This window comes from Medicago sativa, chromosome 7 (genome assembly GCF_051527215.1).
Source record: "Medicago sativa cultivar Bolivia chromosome 7, Bolivia_mono, whole genome shotgun sequence".
NCBI lineage: Eukaryota > Viridiplantae > Streptophyta > Magnoliopsida > Fabales > Fabaceae > Medicago > Medicago sativa.
The window spans coordinates 29791019-29798268 of record NC_140755.1 but is presented as its reverse complement, the minus strand read 5'-3'; the positions used below and the strand labels follow the sequence as shown (position 1 = coordinate 29798268).

The 7250-nt window shown below is 39.0% G+C and overlaps 1 non-coding gene across 1 annotated transcript; it reads left to right on the top strand.

Moving 5' to 3' along the window:
- Positions 1 to 4441: 4441 nt before the first annotated feature.
- LOC146905485 (small nucleolar RNA R71) lies at positions 4442 to 4548 on the top strand. The gene has a single exon (XR_015020790.1). It is a non-coding gene; the product is annotated as a small nucleolar RNA R71 (small nucleolar RNA).
- The last annotated feature ends 2702 nt before the right edge of the window (positions 4549 to 7250 follow it).

Sequence of the window (7250 nt, the reverse complement as noted above, 5' to 3'; positions counted from 1 at the left end):
TTAACAATTTAAGCACAAGGGGCTGCAGATGCTTAGGGGCTATCTATCCTCGTAGGAAGTCTTCTCGGATGTAATTGTCCTTTCCCCCTAGATTCAAAATCACCCTAAGCAGTGCTGCAAAATTATTATTTGTTTCATCTCCGCGTAGGAAGTCTTTTTGGATGTAATTGTCCTTTCCCCCTAGCATTGATGAATTTGTTTCACTTTAAGTTCAAATTAGGGAGTCACCACCACAATTAGGAAGTTAGGGATTGTCCTTCCTCCCACATGTTGGTGCCATTCTCCCGCCCCATTACAACTTTTAACAATTCAAGAATATAACAATTAAGAACATTGATTAATTTCCCACACAAACTTATACTACTTTTACTCTTAAGACTTTAAAGGGTCTAAGTTAACACTAAAGATAGAACGTGTTCCTTAAAATACCTATTCATACATTTGCTCAAGGATTGCAACCGGGTGCTTTTCTCATTGGAGAATTTCACAATAAAACATGATATGGGTATAGCAAGAACATAAGAAACACAAGAAACTACTTTTATGTACAAGAAGCAACCTTTAAATTTTTCATGCCATTTTTTTACATTAAAAACAAGCTACTAGTCATGCCTTTTACTATAAAAACAAAACAAAAGAATAAAGTTCAAGGGAGTTTGGACACTACGACTCTAGACACTTTATTAGCCCCCCCCCCCCCCCCCCCCCCCCCACACTTAGGGGAAGCATTGTCATCAATGATTCAAAAGAAAAAGAAATTAAAAGAGAAGAAGAAGTAGAGGAAGAAGAAAAAGTAGTAGAAGAAGAGGAGTAGAGAGAGAAGAAGGGAAGAGAGGAAGAGGAAAGCTCACATGTTATTGAGGTCCATAAGGAGGACCTTGAAGTTGGAGGTGTTGCATCATCCGACGGAGCATCTCATTATTTTCATCATTGACACGGTTGCCCCTTTGAACTTCATTGCGAAGGCCGGAGATCTCAACACCTTGCCTTTGTTGCTCGGTGCTCATCCTCTCGATTTCATTGTGAATCCATGTCCATCTTTGATTTTCATTAAGCTCACCGGCTTCATGGCCATGGTGCCCCTCTTGGTGCAAGTTAGCACCTTCTCCTTCATCATCTTGTTGTTCTAGAACCTGCACATCATCAACATACAACCAATTTTCTTCCACCTCGGTGGTAGTCCGAGGTGGGTTAGGCAATAAAAACATGATTGGCACATTAAGCTTAAGTTGGTAATTGAGTGGTGGACGATGTTTAATGAAATTCATAGCAATGAGGGTTTCCCGGTTAAGCTTATTGTTGCCCTCAATTGGTTTGATCCCCTCATCCTCACTCACACCAAAACACCTAGCTATGTATGTAATGATGCCACCCACCACTATGTCTCCCCTACCGGCTGGTCTAGTAGCTACAAAGTCTAGGTAATCAATCAAATAAAAGCCAGTGTTGATGGGGTGGTTGTAGAGCATTGCCCATAACATGAACAACTCATCGGTTCTAGTGTTTCCTAGCTCGGTTCTACCCCAAATAGTGCAAGCCATGACCCTCTAAAGATACCTAAGTACGGGGTTGTGAATGTTGCTAGCTTTGTTGGCTCTAGGGACATAGTTATCAAGGCCGGTGATACGGTTCCAAAAGGCAGCTGGGTCATAGTTATCCGGTTTTAGACTATCGTCCCAATGATCATGAATATACCCCTCATTGACAAAACCTATGGCTTCACAAAAGTGCTGAAGAGACATAGTATAATCAATGTTCATTAACCGGAAAACAACTCTATGATTAGGGTTATCAAAATTCAACTTATCTTTGGTAAAAACAAGTGAGCTTAAAAATTCATAAGTAAAATTCTCATAACCCCTCATAGGTGTTAGCATATCAGTCCAACCTAGCCTACCCATTAACCTAAAAACATCATCTCTAAACCCTAGCACTTGCAAATCATAGGAATCAGGATATCTAGAGGGATGTAAGGTTTTAGAAGTAAGAATTTTATACATGTCCCTTTGTTTGTTATCTTTGAATTGAATTCCATGATTCTTGACTTGTGTTTGCTTCTTTGGGGGTGCACCTCCTTGAGAACTTGCTGGTTCTTTACCACTTCTTCTTGAAGCCATTGACCTTTGTTTGGATTGTTTTGAAGGTTTAGGGTTTGGGAAGATTTTTGGTGGAGAGGATTGGGTTAGGTTTGGGGTTGATGTTTAAGTAAGGTTTGTGGGTTTAGATGTGAAGATTGGTTAAGGTTTTGTGGTGTTTGGGTTAGGTTTTGAAAGATTAGGGTTTTGGTGAATTATAGGTTTGGATGGTTGAAAGTTGTTTTTGATTGGTGGTTTTTGTTTTGGATGAAGTTTGTGATTGATTGGTGAAAAATGGAGTAGATTGATGAAGATTTGAGTGAGATATGGAGGTTTGAAGGTTTGAAGGTTATGGAGGTTTAGAGAGAAATTTGAAGGTAGAGAGAGGTTTGTAGTTTGAGAATGAATGGAGAAGAAGAGAAAAATTGGGTTTATAAGAGGCTAGAACACGGGCACGGCCGTGCCACCCTTGGCACGGGCCGTGCCAACACTCTGTGGCTCCAAGCCCTTTTTCCTTCAAAAACACTGGCATGGCCGTGCCAGCTCCAGCACGGGCCGTGCCAACACTCTGGTCAGAGGGACTTCAAAATTTTTCATTTTCTTGATTTTTTTCGAATCACACTTGGACAATTACCTACAAAACAACTTGAAACAAAGAAAAACAAAACAAAAGCAATTAAATGCGTGGGTTGCCTCCCACGAAGCGCTCTTTTAATGTCATTAGCTTGACGGTTAGAAAGAGTCCTTAGAATGGATCAAAGATATCATGTTGTGTAGATGGCGCTATAAAACGTTCTTTCACAACATGATCGTTAAGCATGCAACAAGAGTAAAGAGCGGGACCTTTCATAACGTTTTCCAACTCAAATCCTACCATTTTATCACTCACTTGAAACACTATCCTACCAAGTTTAACATCAATGAGAGCTCCTGCAGTTGCGAGGAAAGGTCTACCTAGGATTATAGGGACGTCATCGTCCTCTTCAATGTCAACGACTACAAAATCAGTTGGGATGTATATCCCTTCTATCTTAACGGGTATGTCCTCAACAAATCCTACAAGTTTCATGGTAGAACGATCAGCAATTTTCAATTCCATCTCGGTAGGTTTCAATTCTCCTATCCCTATCCTTTTAAGAAGAGACAAAGGCAGCAAACTAACACTAGCTCCTAAGTCACATAAGGCTTTGTTTATGGTTTCATTCCCAATTTCACATGGTATGGCAAAGCTACCTGGATCTCTAAGCTTAGGGTGTGCTTCTTGAATGATTGCACTAGTTTCCTTGGCCAAGGCTATTGTCTCATTATGCTCTATGGCCCTTTTCTTTGAAAAAATTTCCTTTAAAAACTTGGCATATAGAGGCATCCTAGACAAAGCTTCAGCAAAGGGAAGTTTAATGCAAATCTTCCTAAGTATGTTAACAAATTTTTCAAACTTACCCTCTAGTTTAAGCTTATCAAGATTTAAGGGGGATGGAGTTTTGTTTTCTTCAAGCGGTTTTGCTTCTTCTATCACAATTTTATCACCTAAAGGCTTGACACTTTCTTTCCCAATGTTTTTAACCTTAGCAAAAGTTTCGTTTAACTTACTACCCCCAAAAGATATGACATTAACTTGGGCTTTGGGATTAGCTTCGGTTTGGCCAGGAAAGACTCCCGGTGTTTGGGAAGAGGTAGCCACTTGTTGGGCTATTTGAGCGATTTGTGTTTCAAGCATTTTAGAGTGAGTAGCAATAGAATCAACCTTGGTATTGAGCTTGGAAAGAGAATCATTCAGAAATCTGGTTTGGTTTTTAAGTTCTTGAAGTTGTTTGGTTTGGTTGGCAATAGAGTTTTCCAACAAAATTTCCAAATTGGATTTCTGAGTGAATCTTTGGTTGTTTGCATAACCGGGTGGTGCTACTTGTCCATAGGGATTTTGGTTTTTATAAAAATTTTGATTTTGTCTCATCCCTTGGTTGTATTGAGCATAATTCATTTGCTCAACACCATTAATAGCACTACCTAGTTGGCAATCAACACCAGCATGACCAGTTATACCACATATTTCACAAGAAGGAGTAGAAGCAGAATTGATAGCACTAACATTGAGTTTTTCAAGTTTTTCGGTTAGTGTATCAATTTTAGAAGCAAGGTGGTCATAGTTAGAGACTTCGTACATACCTGCCTCCTTTTTGGAGGATGAAGAACTAGTGGTGGCTCTCTCGTCGGTCCATTTGTAATGATTTTGAGCCATGTCTTCAATCAAGGCATACGCCTCCGTGTAGTTCTTGTTCATAAGTGCTCCACCTGCAGCTGCATCAACAGACATCTTAGTGGTATAAGACAAGACATTATAAAAAGTGTGGACTATAAGCCACTTCTCTAGGCCATGGTGGGGACAAAGTCTTAGCATTTCTTTGAAACGCTCCCACGCATCATAGAGAGATTCCCCATCTTTTTGGTTGAACCGCGTGATTTGGTCTCTAAGTTTAGCGGTTTTAGATGGTGGAAAGAAACGGGCAAGGAATGCTTGCCTCATCTGATCCCATGAAGTAATGGAACCGACTTCGAGGGAATGGAACCAAGAGCTCTATCCCTTAAGGAAAAGGGAAAGAGATGAAGTCTTACGGCTTCTTGGTTCTCCTTCATGGTTCCACTAATTCGTAGGAAAACAGAGATGTGAAGATTGGGATCCTCAGTGGGGGATCCCGAGAATTGGTTTTGCTGCACCAAGTTAAGTAGGGCAGGCTTAATTTCAAAATTGTCATCCTCAACCGTTGGGTACACAATAACAGCTTGTGGCTCAGCCGTAGACGGCGTTGCATACTCTTTGAGAGTGCGATTGGCCATGGCGGTGTAATTTTGTGCCGCTCTCCTTCTTCTATGTAAGAACCTTTCGATCTCGGGTATGAATACCGCTCGATTTCTAGTTCTTCGCATAAAAGGTTGAGAACCCAAGAAGTTAACGATAACAGAAAAATAAAAAGTTAAAAATAAAAAGAAAAGAGAAAGAAGAGAGAATTCTAATCACTAAGAAAAAGCTAATTAAATTAGTTAACTCCCCGGCAACGGCGCCAAAAACTTGATAGGGCCAAACCGCAAGTGCACGGCCTATCGAAGTAATAGTAGTAAGTAAGAGTATCGTTCCGCTAGGGAGTTGTTCAACTTAATTAACTTTTAGTGAATGATTAGAGGAGAGAAAGTTAGAAAAAGGGAGTTTTATTGCTGAAGGTAAAAACAATAATAATAAAAGGCCTCGGGATCATTGGTTCATCATAATGACAAATCCTTCACTAGACGAGACCTAAACATCTAATTTCATGGTTTACACACTAATTTCTAAAGACCGGTTTCCCTTAGCCCCTCACCTTTCCAATGAAATTCCGGTGAGAGTTTACTTCTAGCAACCAAGCCTATTTCGCTGACATGATTACTAGAAGATGCATAGAGGATTGAAACTACTCTTTGTCTCAATAATTGCAAAGACTATTTCACTGTTTTGCAATTATTGTCTAGATTCACTTGTTCCAACATCAAGACTCCGCTCTCGCTTTATGAATTGATGTTTGGGATGATGGATTAACGATTATCAAACCCTCCGCTTTCGCTTCCACAGTTTGATAATTGTTAATCCATGTTAAGACGGTGAATCTAGATTAGAAATTAGGGTTACATAGAAATTAGGGTTTAGGCTTGTTTTGTTTAGGATTGACTCATTAGACTCCCCAACAATCCCAAGACGAAGAAGTCTACTCACTCATGTTCATCGTAGACATGGGGGAAGAAGAGAGAAAAACAGTAAAATAAATTGCAAAGAAAGTAAAAGGGAAATAAAGACTTTTTATTGAAATAATACTTGAAATAAACAAAGTAAAGGATGGATGTTTATGGTGGAGAGCTACTCTATTTATAGCATTACATCTGACTTAGAAACTAAGCAACTAAAAGGATAAAACGGTAAAGCTGCAACAGGGTAACTTGGGCTTGAAGAAAAGCAGCAAAAGTGGACTCTGGGATTGTGCACGGCCGTGCCACATGTTGTCACGGGCCGTGCCAAGCTTCTGGTAATGGGAGATTATATTTTTGCCTCGTATCTTCGTATTCTTGCGCTGTATTTGCTCCAGTCCTCTTTCTTTTGCTCCAAGGCACCTTCCACCATATATTCATTCCTAAAATAAAATAAAAGACAATTTAAAGTAAAATATTCTAAAAGAAAATAAAATGCAATAAAATAAAATCAAATCTAAAATAAAACTAAACTAAATAAGGCAATAAATTAGACTATCTATGACTCATCACTACTGATAACTTCCTCTGCAAGGCAAAACAAAATAGGAGAGAGAGGATCTCCCTGCCTAACACCTCTACTGCAGCTAAAATAACCATGAAGCTTCCCATTAATAGAAACTGATAATTTGGCAGATAAAAGAATAGCATGGATCCACTTGCAAAACTTTTCACAGAAGACAAAACATTTGAGAACTCTCAGGAGGAACCGCCAGTCCAATGTATCAAAAGCTTTGGCAATATCTATCTTCAAAGCCAAGTTACCACCAAAAGACTTCTTGTTGAGCACATTAATAGCTTCAGATGTCAAGCAAATACAGTTTTTTATGCTCCTACCCTTTATAAAGCCTCTTTGTTGAGTTGAGATGATTGCAAGCATAAAATTTGATAACCTATCAGCCAAAATCTTTGATATGAGTTTGAATTTGAAGTTTGCAATGGCAATGGGCCTGTAATCTGAAACTTTACCTGCATGGTTAGACTTAGGAATAAGCACAATATTATTTGAATTAAAATTTGGCAAAATCCAACCAATTTTAAAAAATTCCAAAACTGCATTTGAAACATTAGTTTTAATGATTTCCCAGAAAGATTGATAAAAAAGAGTTCCAAATCCATCAGGACCTGGGGCACTGTCTTTATTTAGAGAAAAAACTACTTGGGAAATCTCATTTTCAAAGGGAAGCACAGTCAGTAAAGAATTTATTCTCTCAGTGATGAGTGAAGGAATAACTTCCTCCACCATTCCATTATCTATAGTATTTGTAGTAGCATTGAACAAATTCTGAAAATGGGAGACAAAATGCTCAGAGATTTCAGTAGGATCAGTCAACAGATCATCACCATTGGCTATGGAAGTAATAAGCCTAGATGTGTTTCTTATTTTGGCTAGTCTGTGGAAATAGG